The sequence below is a fragment of the Oncorhynchus gorbuscha genome, linkage group LG26 (genome assembly GCF_021184085.1).
Source record: "Oncorhynchus gorbuscha isolate QuinsamMale2020 ecotype Even-year linkage group LG26, OgorEven_v1.0, whole genome shotgun sequence".
NCBI classification, from domain to species: Eukaryota; Metazoa; Chordata; class Actinopteri; order Salmoniformes; family Salmonidae; genus Oncorhynchus; species Oncorhynchus gorbuscha.
Window position 1 is genome coordinate 12,638,822 of NC_060198.1, and position 21,569 is coordinate 12,660,390.

General features: G+C 48.1%; 1 pseudogene; it reads right to left on the minus strand.

Annotated features, from left to right (window-relative positions):
- Positions 1-21,569, minus strand: part of LOC124016382 — a 224,518-nt pseudogene that overhangs the window by 123,888 nt on the left and 79,061 nt on the right.

A 21,569-nucleotide genomic window follows, 5' to 3' on the forward strand; every position in this document is an offset into this window, starting at 1 on the left:
TTGGTCATGTTCTGTTATAATCTCTACCCGGCACAGCCAGAAGAGGACTGGCCACCCCACATAGCCCGGTTCCTCTCTAGGTTTCTTCCTAGGTTTTGGCCTTTCTAGGGAGTTTTTCCTAGCCACCGCGCTTTTACACCTGCATTGTTTGCTGTTTGGGGTTTTAGGCTGGGTTTCTGTACAGCACTTTGAGATATCAGCTGATGTACGAAGGGCTATAGAAATAAATTTGATTTGATTTGGTTCCCAGACCCAATAAAGGTTATTTGAAACTCTCAACTCTCTCTCAACCCTAACCTTTCTCAACCCTACCTCTCTCAACCCTAACCTTTCTCAACCCTAACCTTCCTCAACCCTACCCTTTCTCAACCCTACCTCTCTCAACCCTAACCTCTCTCAACCCTACCTCTCTCAACCCTAACCTTTCTCAACCCTACCTCTCTCATCGCTACCTCTCATCTCTCTCTCTACCTCTCTACCCCTCTCTCTCTACCTCTCTCTCTCTCTACCTCTCTCTCTACCTCTCTACACCACTCTCTATCTCTCTCTCTGCCTCTCATCTCTACCTTCTTCTGATCCCTCCAGCGTTGGCGCAGCTTGGCGTGGAGGCGCTGGGCGGCCGTGCCCCACTGTGACGCCAGCCTCCTCATGCGGCGCTTCATGAAGCTCAGTGACTCTTTCCCCGTGCCAACCAGGTCCAGCAGAGATGACAGGTCTGTACGGAACGCAGCCTATAGGGAGGGGGAGGGAGAGAGAGAGAGAGACAGAGAGAGAGACAGAGACAGAGGTTCATCCCCCCCGCCACAGTTTGATCTTTCAAAAAATGATATGATCTAAAATCCCAAACAATAAAAGCCTATATCTTTACAGAGAGACAGAGAGAGTGTAAGTAGGGAAGAAAGACACAAAAGCAAGGTGAGAGACGGAATGAGTGTGGGAGGGAGGATGAGAAGAGAGGAGGTCAACGGGAGCGAGCCCACAGGTATACTGAATATGGCATTACATGATAGCTACCCACACAGGCTCCTCTCCCACATCCCCGACTGCCATAGGAACACAGTAGTTTGGAGGAGTGTGTGCAGCCTGTGTTCTCTGGGGAGATAGTGCTGCAAGCCAAGTCTCTAGAGGAACCTGTGCTAGTTAAACGGCTCTGACTGTGTCGTCTGAAAGTCTCTCTCTCTCTCTCTCTCTTTCTGTCCATCACACGCACGCATATGCAAACACACACACGACGCACACGCACACACACACACACACACACATACACGTTCACTCAAAGACCCTGCTATAAATGGCCTAGATTATCTGGCTAACAGAACCACTGCTGTAATTAGAAATGTTGCCAAACACTAATAAAGCTCTTCAATACTAAAGTACAGCAGACAATTCACACAAACACATCCAGCATTCACACTCACACACACACACACACACACACAAAAAGACACACACACACACACACCTTGTGTTCAGGGATCTCTCTGTGTGTAGGTATCTCTGAACCTGATTAATAGCTGTGCAGGGACTGTGCAGTCACTATTGACTCAGCCTTGAACACCGTTCCGCAAATAGTGTCAGGCACTGAGCTGCGTGTTTGAGTGTAAAGAATTAATTTGTGCAGCGTGTGGAGATTGCTCTACAGCAGTACAACGAGAGAGGGAGGAGAGGGAGGAGAGGGAGGAGACGGAGGACAGGGAAGAGAGAGCTGGAGGGAAGAGAGGGAGGAGAGGGAGCAGATGGAGGAGAGGGGAGCAGAGGGAGGAGATGGAGAAGAGAGATGGAGGGAAGAGAGAGATGGAGGGAAGAGAGGGAGGAGAGGGAGCAGATGGAGGAGAGGGGAGCAGAGGGAGGAGATGGAGGAGAGAGATGGAGGGAAGAGAGAGATGGAGGGAAGAGAGGGAGCAGATGGAGGAGAGGGAGTAGAGGGAGGAGAGGTATCAGAGGGAGGAGACGGAGGAGAGAGATGAACACAGTAAAACAATTAGCAGAGAAGGCGGGCGTGCGTTCATTAAAATGTGTTTTCATATCTATGAAGATCCATTTGTCTATTGGCTGTGCTCTTTTGAGTGTGAATTAGTGCGTGTAAGTGCTTAAACATGTCAGCTTTAGCCACGCGTCTCTTAGCAGGGCTCGTGCTTATACAGGCATCTGCTTTTGTGAGTGTATGTGCCTTCCTTTGCGTGTGTGTCCCTCTTCCCAGTCTCTTGATGGTGGTTGTTCGGTGACTGTGGGAGGGGTTCTGTGTGTGTGTCTCACCTGTCTCTTGGTGGTGGCGGTCTGGCGTGTGTGTGTATGGACGGTGGGGGGGCTGCTGTGGTTCCTCCAGGCCAGAGGGGGGCAGAACCACTCCACCTCGCTCAGGTAGATGAGGAAGGAGCAGTCGGAGCCGTCCACCCCGTAGAAGGCATAGCACGGGTCTGACGTCCAGCGGGCACGCATCCACTGGTGATACACAGGTCAAAGTTCAATGGTCAGGTGACTTTGTCTTTGGTGAACACAAATCAAAGAATGAAATAACTGCCACATGTCATATTAAAACGATAGGGAGTTTTTGTCATATATTAGATGTACCTAAGTTCCTATGTGCAGTTGGATGGAATTACAGGTTATAAGTAACGTTCCCTCTATTTTTTTCACTGAGCTGATTTCAGGTCTGCTGAGCGCAAACTTGAGCACAAGCTTGAATGTTGTGAAGGTTCCGTGCAAGTTCCAGCGCTCGTTTACTGGTAACACTGAGGCTGTACCCACTTTAACTTACAGTTTATAACAGTGGCTAAGTAGGCTACTGTAGCTATTTGATCGTAATGAAGGCCTACCAGAGGGGCCTACCATCAAAAGCAATGGAGAAAAATGCATCCCATAGCATTTTAACATGGAAAGAGCTGCTCCATCATTCAGCCTACAGTAGCAGCCAGTGTGCGGTGTTCAAGGTATGCTTGCATCCCATGAGAATTTTTGAAAAATAAAAACATGCAGGACTTGACATTAACCTGTTTATCCACTTGTCCTTCAGACAAGGAAGTGACTGTAAAGAAACCACTTTACAAAATAAAATGCATTATTATTCCCACACCATTATTACAGAGAATCAGAATCAGTTCTGGCTACTTAGTTTACTCAAGTCTGTCTCAAAATACAAAACTGCCTCTTTAAGACAAAAAAAATACAGTTTACTTGACTCACTTTTCAAAGATGTCTAGAAATGCACATGTTTTGTGTTCTTATAGGAAGCAATCACTCCGCCATTGCTGACTACAAATGATCTATAACTGGGCTAATAACTCACTAACTAGCAAAGGATATGAACAAAATGCGCACACATGGCTACATGCAGCTCCCTCTTTAATCTCAAAACATGCTCATGCTGTAAACATAGTCCGCTCATGCTGTAAACATAGTCCGCTCATGCTGTAAACATAGTCCGCTCATGCCGTAATCATAGTCCGCTCATGCCGTAATCATAGTCCGCTCATGCCGTAATCATAGTCCGCTCATGCCGTAATCATAGTCCGCTCATGCCGTAATCATAGTCCGCTCATGCCGTAAACATAGTCCGCTCATGCCGTAATCATAGTCCGCTCATGCCGTAATCATAGTCCGCTCATGCCGTAATCATAGTCCGCTCATGCCGTAAACATAGTCCGCTCATGCCGTAAACATAGTCCGCTCATGCCGTAAACATAGTCCGCTCATGCCGTAATCATAGTCCGCTCATGCCGTAAACATAGTCCGCTCATGCCGTAATCATAGTCCGCTCATGCCGTAAACATAGTCCGCTCATGCCGTAAACATAGTCCGCTCATGCCGTAATCATAGTCCGCTCATGCCGTAATCATAGTCCGCTCATGCCGTAAACATAGTCCGCTCATGCCGTAATCATAGTCCGCTCATGCCGTAAACATAGTCCGCTCATGCCGTAAACATAGTCCGCTCATGCCGTAAACATAGTCCGCTCATGCCGTAAACATAGTCCGCTCATGCCGTAAACAGTCCGCTCATGCCGTAAACATAGTCCGCTCATGCCGTAATCATAGTCCGCTCATGCCGTAAACATAGTCCGCTCATGCCGTAATCATAGTCCGCTCATGCCGTAAACATAGTCCTGTCATGTTTGTCATTTATTGTCATGTCTTGTCCCTGTGCTCCCCATGCTATTCGTTTCCCTCTGCTGGTCTTGTTTGGTTCTATCCCTCTCTCTCCCCCTCCCTCTCTCACTCTCTCGCTCTCTCTTCTCTCTGTCGTTCCGTTCCTGCTCCCAGCTGTTCCTATTCCCCTAATCATCATTTAGTCTTCCCACACCTGTTCCCGATCCTTTCCCCTGATTAGATTCCCTATTTATTCCTTTGTAATCCGTTCCTGTTCCGTCGGTTCCTTATATTGTATATTCCATGCTGTGATTGCGTTTCGCCCTGTCCTGTCGTGTTTTTTGCCGTGATTGTGTATCACCCTGTTCTGTCGTGTTTTGTGCCTTCATCAGACGCTGCGTGTGAGCAGGTGTCTCAGTCGACTACGGCCTGCGCCTACCCGAAGCGACCTGCAGTCTGTGGCCGCTTCTCCAGTTGTTTTCCCCTCTACAATTCTAGAGGATGTCAGTTATTCCGTTTTGAACATTATTAAACTCTGCTTCTGTTAAGTCGCTTTTGGGTCCTCTTTTACCAGCATGACAGAAGGAACCGACCAAGGAATGGACCCAGCGACTTCAGACGCTCGTTACACTGCCGTCGAGTTCCAAGGAGCCATGCTCGGCAGACACGAGCAGGAATTGTCTGCTGCTCGCCATGCCGTGGAGAACCTGGCCGCTCAGGTTTCCGACCTCTCTGGACAGTTCCAGAGTCTACGTCTCGTGCCACCTGTTACTCCCTGGCCTGCCGAGCCTCCAGAACCCAGGGTTAATAACCCACCTTGCTACTCCGGGCAGCCCACTGAGTGCCGCTCCTTTCTCACGCAGTGTGAGATTGTGTTCTCTCTCCAACCCCACACATACTCTAGAGAGAGAGCTCGGGTTGCTTACGTCATTTCACTCCTTACTGGCCGGGCTCGAGAATGGGGCACAGCTATCTGGGAGGCAAGGGCTGATTGCTCTAACAGATTCCAGAACTTTAAAGAGGAGATGATTCGGGTTTTTGACCGTTCAGTTTTTGGTGAGGAGGCTTCTAGGGCCCTGGCTTCCTTATGCCAAGGTGAACGGTCCATAACGGATTATTCCATTGAGTTTCGCACTCTTGCTGCCTCTAGTGAGTGGAACGAGCCGGCGCTGCTCGCTCGTTTTCTGGAGGGACTCCACGCAGCGGTTAAGGATGAGATTCTTTCCCGGAGGTTCCTTCAGATGTGGACTCTTTGATTGCTCTCGCCATCCGCATAGAACGACGGGTAGATCTTCGTCACCGGGTTCGTGGAAGAGAGCTCGCATCAACGGTGTTTCCCTGCTCCGCATCGCAACCATCTCCCTCCTCTGGCTTTGAGACTGAGCCCATGCAGCTGGGAGGGATTCGCATCTCGAATAAGGAGAGGGAACAGAGGATCACCAACCGCCTGTGCCTCTATTGCGGAGTTGCTGGACATTTTGTTATTTCATGTCCAGTAAGAGGCCAGAGCCCATCAGTAAGCGGAGGGCTACTGGTGAGCGCTACTACTCAGGTCCCTTCATCTAGATCTTGTACTACTATGTCGGTCCATCTACGCTGGACCGGTTCGGTGCTACATGCAGTGCTTTGATTGACTCTGGGGCTGAGGGTTGTTTCATGGACGAAGCATGGGCTCGGAAACATAACATTCCTTTCAGACCGTTAGACAGGCCTACGCCCATGTTTGCCTTAGATGGTAGTCATCTTCCCAGTATCAAGTTTGAGACACTACCTTTAACTCTCACAGTATCTGGTAACCACAGTGAGACTATGTCTTTTTTGATTTTCCGTTCACCGTTTACACCTGTTGTTTTGGGTCACCCCTGGCTTGTATGTCATAATCCTTCTATTAATTGGTCTAGTAATTCTATCCTATCCTGGAACGTTTCTTGTCATGTGAAGTGTTTAATGTCTGCCATCCCTCCCATTTCTTCTGTCCCTACTTCTCAGGAGGAACCTGGCGATTTGACAGGAGTGCCGGAGGAATATCATGATCTGCGCACGGTCTTCAGTCGTTCCCGAGCCAACTCCCTTCCTCCTCACCGGTCGTATGATTGTAGTATTGATCTCCTTCCGGGGACCACTCCTCCTCGAGGTAGACTATACTCTCTGTCGGCTCCCGAACGTAAGGCTCTCGAGGATTATTTGTCTGTGTCTCTTGACGCCGGCACCATAGTGCCTTCTTCCTCTCCGGCCGGGGCGGGGTTCTTTTTGTTAAGAAGAAGGACGGTACTCTGCGCCCCTGCGTGGATTATCGAGGGCTGAATGACATAACGGTTAAGAATCGTTATCCGCTTCCCCTTATGTCATCAGCCTTCGAGATTCTGCAGGGAGCCAGGTGCTTTACTAAGTTGGACCTTCGTAACGCTTACCATCTCGTGCGCATCAGAGAGGGGGACGAGTGGAAAACGGCGTTTAATACTCCGTTAGGGCATTTTGAGTACCGGGTTCTGCCGTTCGGTCTCGCCAATGCGCCAGCTGTTTTTCAGGCATTAGTTAATGATGTTCTGAGAGACATGCTGAACATTTTTGTTTTTGTCTATCTTGACGATATCCTGATTTTTTCTCCGTCACTCGAGATTCATGTTCAGCACGTTCGACGTGTTCTACAGCGCCTTTTAGAGAATTGTCTCTACGTAAAGGCTGAGAAGTGCTCTTTTCATGTCTCCTCCGTTACTTTTCTCGGTTCTGTTATTTCCGCTGAAGGCATTCAGATGGATTCCGCTAAGGTCCAAGCTGTCAGTGATTGGCCCGTTCCAAGGTCACGTGTCGAGTTGCAGCGCTTTTTAGGTTTCGCTAATTTCTATCGGCGTTTCATTCGTAATTTCGGTCAAGTTGCTGCCCCTCTCACAGCTCTTACTTCTGTCAAGACGTGTTTTAAGTGGTCCGGTTCCGCCCAGGGAGCTTTTGATCTTCTAAAAGAACGTTTTACGTCCGCTCCTATCCTCGTTACTCCTGACGTCACTAGACAATTCATTGTCGAGGTTGACGCTTCAGAGGTAGGCGTGGGAGCCATTCTATCCCAGCGCTTCCAGTCTGACGATAAGGTTCATCCTTGCGCTTATTTTTCTCATCGCCTGTCGCCATCTGAGCGCAACTATGATGTGGGTAACCGTGAACTGCTCGCCATCCGCTTAGCCCTAGGCGAATGGCGACAGTGGTTGGAGGGGGACCGTTCCTTTTGTCGTTTGGACAGACCATAAGAACCTTGAGTACATCCGTTCTGCCAAACGACTTAATGCCCGTCAAGCTCGTTGGGCGTTGTTTTTCGCTCGTTTCGAGTTTGTGATTTCTTACCGTCCGGGTAGCAAGAACACCAAGCCTGATGCCTTATCCCGTCTGTTTAGTTCTTCTGTGGCTTCTACTGATCCCGAGGGGATTCTTCCTTATGGGCGTGTTGTCGGGTTAACAGTCTGGGGAATTGAAAGACAGGTTAAGCAAGCACTCACGCACACTGCGTCGCCGCGCTTGTCCTAGTAACCTCCTTTTCGTTCCTGTTCCCACTCGTCTGGCTGTTCTTCAGTGGGCTCACTCTGCCAAGTTAGCGGGTCATCCCGGTGTTCGAGGCACTCTTGCGTCTATTCGCCAGCGCTTTTGGTGGCCGACTCAGGAGCGTGACACGCGCCGTTTCGTGGCTGCCTGTTCGGACTGCGCGCAGACTAAGTCGGGTAACTCTCCTCCTGCCGGTCGTCTCAGACCGCTCCCCATTCCTTCTCGACCATGGTCTCACATTGCCTTAGACTTCATTACCGGTCTGCCTTTGTCTGCGGGGAAGACTGTGATTCTGACGGTTGTCGATAGGTTCTCTAAGGCGGCACATTTCATTCCCCTCGCTAAACTTCCTTCCGCTAAGGAGACGGCACAAATCATTATTGAGAATGTATTCAGAATTCATGGCCTCCCGTTAGACGCCGTTTCAGACAGAGGTCCGCAATTCACGTCACAGTTTTGGAGGGAGTTCTGTCGTTTGATTGGTGCGTCCGTCAGTCTCTCTTCCGGGTTTCATCCCCAGTCTAACGGTCAAGCAGAGAGGGCCAATCAGACGATTGGTCGCATACTACGCAGCCTTTCTTTCAGAAACCCTGCGTCTTGGGCAGAACAGCTCCCTGGGCAGAATACGCTCACAATTCGCTTCCTTCGTCTGCTACCGGGTTATCTCCGTTTCAGAGTAGTCTGGGTTACCAGCCTCCTCTGTTCTCATCCCAGCTTGCCGAGTCCAGCGTTCCCTCCGCTCAAGCGTTTGTCCAACGTTGTGAGCGCACCTGGAGGAGGGTGAGGTCTGCACTTTGCCGTTACAGGGCACAGACGGTGAGAGCCGCCAATAAACGCAGGATTAAGAGTCCAAGGTATTGTTGCGGCCAGAGAGTGTGGCTTTCCACTCGCAACCTTCCTCTTACGACAGCTTCTCGTAAGTTGACTCCGCGGTTCATTGGTCCGTTCCGTGTCTCCCAGGTCGTCAATCCTGTCGCTGTGCGACTGCTTCTTCCGCGACATCTTCGTCGCGTCCATCCTGTCTTCCATGTCTCCTGTGTTAAGCCCTTTCTTCGCACCCCCCTTCGTCTTCCCTCCCCCCCTCCCGTCCTTGTCGAGAGCGCACCTATTTACAAGGTACATAAAATTATGGACATGCGTTCTCGGGGACGGGGTCACCAATACCTAGTGGATTGGGAGGGTTACGGTCCTGAGGAGAGGAGTTGGGTTCCGTCTCGGGACGTGCTGGACCGTTCGCTCATCGATGATTTCCTCCGTTGCCGCCAGGATTCCTCCTCGAGTGCGCCAGGAGGCGCTCGGTGAGTGGGGGTACTGTCATGTTTGTCATTTATTGTCATGTCTTGTCCCTGTGCTCCCCATGCTATTCGTTTCCCTCTGCTGGTCTTGTTTGGTTCTATCCCTCTCTCTCCCCCTCCCTCTCTCACTCTCTCGCTCTCTCTTCTCTCTGTCGTTCCGTTCCTGCTCCCAGCTGTTCCTATTCCCCTAATCATCATTTAGTCTTCCCACACCTGTTCCCGATCCTTTCCCCTGATTAGATTCCCTATTTATTCCTTTGTAATCCGTTCCTGTTCCGTCGGTTCCTTATATTGTATATTCCATGCTGTGATTGCGTTTCGCCCTGTCCTGTCGTGTTTTTTGCCGTGATTGTGTATCACCCTGTTCTGTCGTGTTTTGTGCCTTCATCAGACGCTGCGTGTGAGCAGGTGTCTCAGTCGACTACGGCCTGCGCCTACCCGAAGCGACCTGCAGTCTGTGGCCGCTTCTCCAGTTGTTTTCCCCTCTACAATTCTAGAGGATGTCAGTTATTCCGTTTTGAACATTATTAAACTCTGCTTCTGTTAAGTCGCTTTTGGGTCCTCTTTTACCAGCATGACAAGTCCGCTCATGCCGTAAACATAGTCCGCTCATGCCGTAATCATAGTCCGCTCATGCCGTAAACAGACAGAGCAACATAGGACAAGCAAGATGTAGCATACAGACAGAGCAACGTTGAACAAAAAGCAGCAAGACAAAATTCATAAAAGCAACAAAGTGTTTCCACACTTCACAATCTACAGACAACAGATATGGAAAGCGGCAACACACAGCTAGGGACCATGTTCACGAATCTGATTGACCTTTAGCCATGTCTTCAAGCATTTTGTGAAAGTGTGATATGTGGTGCAGTTATGTGTGTCTGATGGCAGTGTATTCCAGACATGGGAAGCTCTCACAGAGACAACGGATTTACTAAAGGTGCTTTTCCTTAGGGGAACTATACAGTCACCTCTCATGGCAGACCTTGTGGATCTGCTGCCATATGTTTGGGTTTTCTGTTTAGAAAAAATACTGAGTGGAGGGGAGCCAGGCCATTTAGGATCTTGAATACAAGACATGCTTCGGTGTATTGCACAAGATTTTCCCAACTCAGGAGCTCATGCTTTCTAAGGATGTAACAGTGATGGTGGCTATTGGGCTTCCTATCAAGCACTTTGAGAGCCTGTTTGCAGACAGACTGGATGGGTTTTAATGTTGTACAGCAAGCTTGGGCCCAACTAGTCAAGCAGTATGTTAAGTGGGGGAGTATCATAGATTTGAAGTACATTTTTTCTACCTCTGTAGTCAAACAATTTCATATAAATCGGAAATTAGCTAGGTTGAATTTGGTGATTTGAATGACCTTCTTCACATGCTTTTTAAAAGAGAGGTTGGAATCAAGTATGATGCCAAGATACTTAAAATCAGATACTACCTGGAGCTTCTCCCCTGACACATAGACATCTTCCTCAGTAGCATTTGTTGCCCTCTGTCACACTCTGCCCATAGTTATTTTGTGTTTCTTTGTTTTAGTGTTGGTCAGGACGTGAGCTGAGTGGGCATTCTATGTTGTGTGTCTAGTTTTCCCGTTTCTATGTTTGGCCTGATATGTTTCTCAATCAGAGGCAGGTGTTAGTCATTGTCTCTGATTGGGAACCATATTTAGGTAGCCTGTTTTGTGTTGGGTTTTGGTGGGTGGTTGTCTTCTGTCTTCGTGTGTCTGCACCAGACAGAACTGTTTCGGTTTTTCACATTTGTTGTTTTGTATTTTGTAGTGTTCACGGTTACCGTCTTTATTAAACCTGATGAACACGAACCACGCTGCGCTTTGGTCCTCTCCTTTGTCCACGGAAGAAAGCCGTTACACCCTCTTTGTGAAGAACATGCAAACAGTTTTTTTCACATTGAGATGCAAACACGAGTCACTGAGCCACTTTGTAACCTGGACCATTACAATAGTGAGTTCTTGTGCAGCTTGTTGTTTGCTCTTTGCACATATATCACTGTATCATCTGCATACATTTGAACTTCAGACCCAGTACAGACAGAAGGCAGATTATTAATGTACAGGCTGAACAGGAGGGGCCCCAGTATTGACCCTTGGGGCACGCCCACATTTTACATTTACATTTAAGTCATTTAGCAGACGCTCTTATCCAGAGCGACTTACAAATTGGTGCATTCACCTTATGACATCCAGTGGGACAGTCACTTAACAATAGTGCATCTAAAACTTAGGGGGGGGGGGTGGGGTGAGAGGGATTACTTAACCTATCCTAGGTATTCCTTAAAGAGGTGGGGTTTCAGGTGTCTCCGGAAGGTGGTGATTGACTCCGCTGTCCTGGCGTCGTGAGGGAGTTTGTTCCACCATTGGGGGGGCCAGGGCAGCGAACAGTTTTGACTGGGCTGAGCGGGAGCTGTACTTCCTCAGTGGTAGGGAGGCGAGCAGGCCAGAGGTGGATGAACGCAGTGCCCTTGTTTGGGTGTAGGGCCTGATCAGAGCCTGGAGGTACTGAGGTGCCGTTCCCCTCACAGCTCCGTAGGCAAGCACCATGGTCTTGTAGCGGATGCGAGCTTCAACTGGAAGCCAGTGGAGAGAACGGAGGAGCGGGGTGACGTGAGAGAACTTGGGAAGGTTGAACACCAGACGGGCTGCGGCGTTCTGGATGAGTTGAAGGGGTTTAATGGCACAGGCAGGGAGCCCAGCCAACAGCGAGTTGCAGTAATCCAGACGGGAGATGACAAGTGCCTGGATTAGGACCTGCGCCGCTTCCTGTGTGAGGCAGGGTCGTACTCTGCGGATGTTGTAGAGCATGAACCTACAGGAACGGGCCACCGCCTTGATGTTAGTTGAGAACGACAGGGTGTTGTCCAGGATCACGCCAAGGTTCTTGGCGCTCTGGGAGGAGGACACAATGGAGTTGTCGACCGTGATGGCGAGATCATGGAACGGGCAGTCCTTCCCCGGGAGGAAGAGCAGCTCCGTCTTGCCGAGGTTCAGCTTGAGGTGGTGATCCGTCATCCACACTGATATGTCTGCCAGACATGCAGAGATGCGATTCGCCACCTGGTCATCAGAAGGGGGAAAGGAGAAGATTAATTGTGTGTCGTCTGCATAGCAATGATAAGAGAGACCATGTGAGGTTATGACAGAGCCAAGTGACTTGGTGTATAGCGAGAATAGGAGAGGGCCAAGAACAGAGCCCTGGGGGACACCAGTGGTGAGAGCGCGTGGTGAGGAGACAGATTCTCGCCACGCCACCTGGTAGGAGCGACCTGTCAGGTAGGACGCAATCCAAGCGTGGGCCGCGCCGGAGATGCCCAACTCGGAGAGGGTGGAGAGGAGGATCTGATGGTTCACAGTATCGAAGGCAGCCGATAGATCTAGAAGGATGAGAGCAGAGGAGAGAGAGTTAGCTTTAGCAGTGCGGAGCGCCTCCGTGATACAGAGGAGAGCAGTCTCAGTTGAATGACTAGTCTTGAAACCTGACTGATTTGGATCAAGAAGGTCATTCAGAGAGAGATAGCGGGAGAGCTGGCCAAGGACGGCACGTTCAAGAGTTTTGGAGAGAAAAGAAAGAAGGGATACTGGTCTGTAATTGTTGACATCGGAGGGATCGAGTGTAGGTTTTTTCAGAAGGGGTGCAACTCTCGCTCTCTTGAAGACGGAAGGGACGTAGCCAACGGTCAGGGATGAGTTGATGAGCGAGGTGAGGTAAGGGAGAAGGTCTCCGGAAATGGTCTGGAGAAGAGAGGAGGGGATAGGGTCAAGCGGGCAGGTTGTTGGGCGGCCGGCCGTCACAAGACGCGAGATTTCATCTGGAGAGAGAGGGAGAAAGAGGTCAGAGCACAGGGTAGGGCAGTGTGAGCAGAACCAGCGGTGTCGTTTGACTTAGCAAACGAGGATCGGATGTCGTCGACCTTCTTTTCAAAATGGTTGACGAAGTCATCTGCAGAGAGGGAGGAGGGGGGGGGGAGGGGGCGGAGGATTCAGGAGGGAGGAGAAGGTGGCAAAGAGCTTCCTAGGGTTAGAGGCAGATGCTTGGAATTTAGCGTGGTAGAAAGTGGCTTTAGCAGCAGAGACAGAGGAGGAAAATGTAGAGAGGAGGGAGTGAAAGGATGCCAGGTCCGCAGGGAGGCGAGTTTTCCTCCATTTCCGCTCGGCTGCCCGGAGCCCTGTTCTGTGAGCTCGCAATGAGTCATCGAGCCACGGAGCGGGAGGGGAGGACCGAGCCGGCCTGGAGGATAGGGGACATAGAGAGTCAAGGGATGCAGAGAGGGAGGAGAGGAGGGTTGAGGAGGCAGAATCAGGAGATAGGTGGGAGAAGGTTTGAGCGGAGGGAAGAGATGATAGGATGGAAGAGGAGAGAGTAGCGGGGGAGAGAGAGCGAAGGTTGGGACGGCGCGATACCATCCGAGTAGGGGCAGTGTGGGAGGTGTTGGATGAGAGCGAGAGGGAAAAGGATACAAGGCAGTGGTCGGAGACTTGGAGGGGAGTTGCAGTGAGGTTAGTGGAAGAACAGCATCTAGTAAAGATGAGGTCGAGCGTATTGCCTGCCTTGTGAGTAGGGGGAAGGTGAGAGGGTGAGGTCAAAAGAGGAGAGGAGTGGAAAGAAGGAGGCAGAGAGGAAAGAGTCAAAGGTAGACGTGGGGAGGTTAAAGTCGCCCAGAACTGTGAGAGGTGAGCCGTCCTCAGGAAAGGAGCTTATCAAGGCATCAAGCTCATTGATGAACTCTCCGAGGGAACCTGGAGGGCGATAAATGATAAGGATGTTAAGCTTGAAAGGGCTAGTAACTGTGACAGCATGGAATTCAAAGGAGGCGATAGACAGATGGGTAAGGGGAGAAAGAGAGAATGACCACTTGGGAGAGATGAGGATCCCGGTGCCACCACCCCGCTGACCAGACGCTCTCGGGGTGTGCGAGAACACGTGGGCGGACGAAGAGAGAGCAGTAGGAGTAGCAGTGTTGTCTGTGGTGATCCATGTTTCCGTCAGTGCCAAGAAGTCGAGGGACTGGAGGGAGGCATAGGCTGAGATGAACTCTGCCTTGTTGACCGCAGATTGGCAGTTCCAGAGGCTACCGGAGACCTGGAACTCCACGTGGGTCGTGCGCGCTGGGACCACCAGAGTAGGGTGGCCGCGGCCACGCGGTGAGGAGCGTTTGTATGGTCTGTGCAGAGAGGAGAGAACAGGGATAAACAGACACATAGTTGACAGGCTACAGAAGAGGCTACGCTAATGCAAAGGAGATTGGAATGACAAGTGGACTACACGTCTCGAATGTTCAGAAAGTTAAGCTACGTAGCAAGAATCTTATTGACTAAAATAGCTAAGAGTGGGAAACAGCTCATTGCTCACTCTGACACACTGAGTTCTGCCTTCAAGGTATGATTTCATCCATCTCAAGGCATCAGGGGAAAAGTTGAACTCGGACAATTTTGTGATTAGAATCGCATGGTTAACAGTATCAAAAGCTTTCCTTAGGTCCAGAAACACATCCCCAACAACTTTCCAGAAGAAAGCAGTTGGCCGTTTCCGTGGAGTGTTTCGCTCTGAACTGCATGGGGTGTCATGTGAAGGGGCTGTTGTTGAGGTGGGCAATCAGTTGTTCTGCTACACACTTTTCAACAACCTTTGACACCACAGGTAGTATACTAATGGACCTGTAGTTACTCACGTTAGTAGAGTCGCCTGATTTAAAGACGGCCGTTATTATGGCCGACTTCCATGCCCTTGGAAACACCCCGAGATCAATAGATGTGTTGGTGACCTTAGTAATGGGGCCAATGAGTGACTCTTTGTAGTTTTTAAGAAAGGTAGAGTCCATCCCAAACATCTTTGGCTTTAGAGTTCTTTAGTGAGCTAATCACCTTGTTCACCTTTGATTCAGAAACCTCCCTTATGATGAAGACAGGTTGAGCATCATTTACTAGCACTGAGCCCAAGAAACCAGTGGAGGGGTTCTGTGTCAGTACACTGACAGAGTCAATAAAGTAGGAATTGAAGGCTATTGCTATTTCGACTGCATCCTGTGTTAGATTGTTATTCACCATGATTTCTAGTCTTTTTGCAGTGTTACTATGGTCTTTCCCTTTTAACGTTTTTACATTCTCCCAGATTAGTTTAGAATTTCCCTTTGCTTCACCAGTTATGTAAATAAAAAAGTTTGCCTTGGCCTGTCTCATTTCTTTCATCACCTTATTTCTCAACATGGTAAAGCTACGTCTGTCATGCTCTAATTTGGATCTTAGGGCTATTTTTAGAGCAGAATCTCGTTCTTTCATCAATTTCCAGATTTCAAAAGAGTGCTCTTTTGGCCAGGTTTGGATTTGATTTTCTTTAGGAAACCATTTATTGTAGTCTGGATTGTGGATAGAAAAACCTGACTATCAGCTTCCACGTCTGTATAGGACAAGAGATCATTCCAGTTCATTCCCTTAATTGCGTTTTCAAAATAGCTTAATTCACTCTTAGGTGTTCTTAGTTGATCCGGCCTTCTAACAGTAGAGAGGTTAAACCTGCTCTTAGACAGCTTTCTGGCTATAAGTGTCAGATTATGATCAGATAGACCAGTAACCATATTGAATGATTTAGTCACTCTCTCTGGTTTATTACTGAATGTTGCATTGAAAGTGGCTAATATTGCTTTGATCCGATCACAATTCCCACAGTAAAGGGAAACATTGAGGGGGGGAAACTTTATAAAGTTGAGGGAAGTTCAATCTCGTGCTTCTGTACGCGGCCTGATATTTATTCTGCACGGCAGTCCTGGGGAGCTTATAGGGAACATTGGTTATAAGATATCAGGGGAATCTCTTATAGCCTAGCGAGATAGACAGAGAGAAACTCACATCCACTTTGCCAGGGCAGTCTGGGTAGCGGGGATCTCTGGGTACCTCACACTGGCCTGATGAGCCGTCTCTCACTGCCGAAGAGAAGAGACACACACATCATAGTTACACACTGCGGAGACAGAACACTGTGGAGATATTGAACACACACATCATAGTAGAACACTGCGGAGAGATAGAACACACACAGCATAGTTACACACTGCGGAGACATAGAACACACACAGCATAGCAGAACACTGTGGAGATATAGAACACACACATCATAGTTACACACTGCGGAGACGGAACACACACAGCATAGCAGAACACTGTGGAGACAGAACACACACATCATAGTAGAACACTGTGGAGATATAGAACACACACATCATAGTAGAACACTGTGGAGATATAGAACACACACATCATAGTAGAACACTGTGCAGATATAGAACACACACATCATAGTAGAACACTGTGCAGATATAGAACACACACATCATAGTAGAACACTGTGGAGATATAGAACACACACATCATAGCAGAACACTGTGGAGATATAGAACACACACATAAAGTGGGGAGAACAAGTATTTGATACACTGCCGATTTTGCAGGTTTTCCTACTTACAAAGCATGTAGAGGTCTGTAATTTTTTATCATAGGTACACTTCAACTGTGAGAGATGGAATCTAAAACAAGAATCCAGAAAATCACATTGTATGATTTTCAAGTAATTAATTTGCATTTTATTGCATGACATAAGTATTTGAACACCTACCAACCAGTAAGAATTCCGGCTTGATGTCCTTACACAGCTCTCTGGTCTTGGCCATTGTGGAGAGGTCGGAGTCTGTTTGTTTGATTGAGTGTGTGGACTGGTGTCTTTTATACAGGGAACGAGTTCAAAAAGGTGCAGTTAATACAGGTAATGAGTGGAGAACAGGAGGGCTTCTTAAAGAAAAACTAACAGGTCTGTGAGAGCCGGAATTCTTACTGGTTGGTAGGTGTTCAAATACTTATGTCATGCAATAAAATGCAAATTAATTACTTAAAAATCATACAATGTGATTTTCTGGATTTTTGTTTTAGATTCTGTCTCTCACAGTTGAAGTGTACCTTTGATTAAAAAAAATTACAGACCTCTACATGCTTTGTATGTAGGGAAACCTGCAAAATCGGCAGTGTGTCAAATACTTGTTCTCTCCACTGTAGATACACACTATGGAAATATAGAACACACACACCATAGATAGAACACACACACACACACACATCATAGTTGCTCACTTGGAGATATAGAACACACACATCATAGATAGAACACACACACACACATAATAGTTGCACACTGTGGAGATATAGAACACACACATCATAGATAGAACACACACACATCATAGATACACACTATGGTGATATAGAACACACACATCATAGATACACACCGTGGAGATATAGAACACACACATCATAGATACACACTATGGAGACATAGAACACACATCATAGATATACACCGTGGAGATATAGAATACACCCATCATAGATACACACCGTGGAGATATAGAACACACACATCATAGATACACACTATGGAGACATAGAACACACATCATAGATATACACCGTGGAGATATAGAACACACACATCATAGATACACACCGTGGAGATATAGAACACACACATCATAGATACACACTGTGGAGATATAGAACACACACATCATAGATAGAACAGACACACATCATAGATACACACTATGGTGATATAGAACACACACATCATAGATACACACTATGGTGATATAGAACACACACATCATAGATACACACCGTGGAGATATAGAACACACACATCATAGATACACACTGTGGAGATATAGAACACACACATCATAGATAGAACAGACACACATCATAGATACACACTATGGTGATATAGAACACACACATCATAGATACACACCGTGGAGATAGAACACACACATCATAGATACACACCGTGGAGATATAGAACACACACACCATAGATAGAACACACACACACATCATAGTTGCACACTGTGGAGATATAGAACACACACATCATAGATAGAACAGACACACATCATAGATACACACTATGGTGATATAGAACACACACATCATAGATACACACTGTGGAGATATAGAACACACACATCATAGATACACACCGTGGAGATATAGAACACACACACCATAGATAGAACACACACATCATAGTTGCACACTGTGGAGATATAGAACACACACATCATAGATAGAACAGACACACATCATAGATACACACTATGGTGATATAGAACACACACATCAAGTGGTTCTGTAGCTCAGTTGGTAGAGCATGGCGCTTGTAACGCCAGGGTAGTGGGTTCGATTCCCGGGACCACCCATACGTAGAATGTATGCACACATGACTGTAAGTCGCTTTGGATAAAAGCGTCTGCTAAATGGCATATTATTATTATTATCATAGATACACACCGTGGAGATATAGAACACACACATCATAGATACACACTATGGAGACATAGAACACACACATCATAGTTACACACTGTGGAGATATAGAACACACACATCATAGATACACACTATGGAGACATAGAACACACACCTCATAGTTACACACTGTGGAGATATAGAACACACACACGATAGTCATATAGACTCTTTAAAGCCTTACAGTGGTTCTTCCTTTAAAAGTTGCGGCGTACTGCAGCACAGCCTGCAAAGTGCCGCAGAATTATACGGCACGCGATTTAAGTGTCAGCCGCTGTTGCCAGAACGGCGCAATTTACCACAACCTGCCACCATCTATCACAACCGGTCGCGGCATTAGCTCAACACTTCTAAAGGAAGAACCACCGTGTATATCCATGCCTGCATCACCTTGTGAAGCAACATGATACTTGTCCTGTGAAGAGACATCCTTAAAACAGACATTTAACAACCTTTTCAGCAAACCGCATGCGCCATCAGTTCCCATGCAACATCCGGCCTGCCTTGGCGCACACTGTTCACCGCGGAGTACGGAAACACAACCCCTCGTCAGTGCTGCCATCCCTCCTGGACTAACGGTACAATGTGTATCCGCTCACTCACGCTGCACTCACTGCATTATTTGGTCCATTGAGTTGGCTAACTGCCTCCCTGCAGCTGGGGACCTACAGCCAGGAAGAGAGACTGCAGTTGAAACTCAAAGTTCCAGCAGTATGGATGGGAGAAGACGGGAAGTTAAATTGATGAGGTTTAGGTCATGTACTCGGCCTCTCTCTCTCTCTCTCTCTCTCTCTCTCTCTCTCTCTCGCCGTCGCTCTCTCTCCTTCCTATTTCCTGCTTCCTCTCCCTCCCTCACTCCCACTCTCTCTATCTATCTCCCCCTACCTCTTTTTTCCCCCCCAGATCTCTCTCGCTCTCTCTATATAGTCCTCTCTCTGGAACAAAACATTCTCTGACAGCTTCCATGTGGTCTGATGAAAGCTTTGTCTCTGTCTGTCTCAGTCACTCCCTCCCTCAAGCTTCTCTCCTCTCAAACCCGCCACACACATTTCCCAGCGACACAAAAGATTTCAACGCCTTCCTTTTGATTCCAATAATAATAACCGTCGCCGTATTAAATGTGCAGCGGACTAATTAGATTTTAAAAACTTGAGGCCCCCGCGAGACTCGAGGCCCCCGCAAAAACTAAAAAAGCGGCAGCTGGGAGAGAGAGAGGTGCGAATTCCAACTTCCTCTCTCTCTCTCTCTCTCTCTCTCTCTCTCTCTCTCTCTCTCTCTCTCTCTCTCTCTCTCTCTCTCTCTCTCTCTCTCTCTCTCTCTCTCTCTCTCTCTCTCTCTCTCTCTCTCTCTCTCTCTCTTTCTCCATCTACCTCCCTTTCTCCATCCCTACCTCTCTCTCTCTCTCTCTCTCTCTCTCTCTCTCTCTCTCTCTCTCTCTCTCTCTCTCTCTCTCTCTCTCTCTCTCTCTCTCTCTCTCTCTCTCTCTCTCTCTCTCTCTCTCTCTCTCTCTCTCTCTCTCTCTCTCTCTCTCTCTCTCTCTCTCTCTCTCTCTCTCTCTCTCTCTCTCTCTCTCTCTCTCTCTCTCTCTCTCTCGATGAATCACCGCTGCGCCCGAGTCGAAACGCACAATAAAGTCCGAGTGTGGTATGTCTTCATCTGTGATTAATAAAAGCGGTTGTGGTTCTGCCCTCACGTCCTCGCCGTGAAAGCAAAGGGAGATAAGACTAATTGCCTCCGGTAACGACTTTTGCTGTTGGTTGAGGAGAGGGAGGAGGAGGGAAGAAGAGCTGATTAAGGACTGTCGATCGAGTTCCCTTGTGTTTTCCTGTGTGTGTGATTCCAACGCAATCGGCATCAACTGTGCCGGTAGCAGAATTATTTCAGATTTGATTCAAAAAAAGGAGGAGTTGGACAGAAGAAGTCAACAGCAGTGGAGGGAAAAGCGATAGAATGGAGACGGGAGTAAAGAAAGACGTCTGGCTGCACTGTTGACTTGTTCTCTCCGGGTAGATCTCACTGTTATTTCCCACACCACCAACTCCTTTCATACGCGAATCACTTGTCCTGTGGCACTTTGAGCGGGCCGCTCGTGTTTGAGAACTGAGGGGCGAGGGTCTGACGGGTAGTGTATTGCCGTTCGAAAAAACGGTTGGAATTGGTGTTCTGACTACCCGGCGAGGATGACAACGGTTCACGCTGCTTGAGACAAACCCGACCAAAGCCAAGCCAAGATGCACTGAGCTGGCCCAGTTAGCCGTCCACCATAGTTGTCACCATAGTTGTCACCATAGTTGTCACCATAGTTGCTGGAACCGTGCAATGTTCATAGAAAGTCATGTTTGGGCCCCCCCAATGATGTGAATAAGGCATGGGCAGTTCCATATGTATTGCACAGCAATAACCCAGTGTGTAATGTTTAGTGTTATGAAATAGTACCTCTGCCGGCGGCCATGCTGTTCTGGAGGATCTGTTCCACTCTGACCGCCATGTTGGACACGTTCTGAGCTATAGCCTGGATCCTCTCTACCAGGCCTGCTGGCTGGAACCTGGCCACACACACAGACCGAAAAGACACAATCATACAAAGTGAGAAACATACATTGGGGCTGCTCTGTGATCCCACACTGTGTCGTTGACAGACAGAGAACAACATCAGTGTCATCTCAAACAACCTGAGGGTAAAACTCCGTACCGTAACATCTGACTGGATGACTTAACAATGCTAATAAAAGTTGAGCAGAGCAAAGAGCGTGTACTTATACATCTCTCTCTCTCTCTCGCTCTCTCATTCTCTCTGTTGCTTTCTCTCTCGCTCTCTCTGTCATTCTCTCTTTTGCTTTCTCTCTTGTTCTCTCTGTAACTCTCTCTCTCTCTCTCTCTCTTGCTCTCTCTGTTGCTTTCTCTCTTGTTCTCTCTGTAACTCTCTGTCGCTCTCTCTGTCGCTCTCTCTCTCATTCTCTCTGTTGCTTTCTCTCTTGTTCTCTCTGTAACTCTCTCTCTCTCTCTCTTCTCTCTGTTGCTTTCTCTCTTGTTCTCTCTGTAACTCTGTCGCTCTCTCTGTCGCTCTCTCTCTCATTCTCTCTGTTGCTTTCTCTCTTGTTCTCTCTGTAACTCTCTCTCTCTCTCTCGTTCTCTCTGTTGCTTTCTCTCTTGTTCTCTCTGTAACTCTGTCGCTCTCTCTGTCGCTCTCTCTCTCATTCTCTCTGTTGCTTTCTCTCTTGTTCTCTCTGTAACTCTCTCTGTCGCTCTCTCTGTCGCTCTCTCTCTTTCTCTCTTTTGCTTTCTCTCTTGTTCTC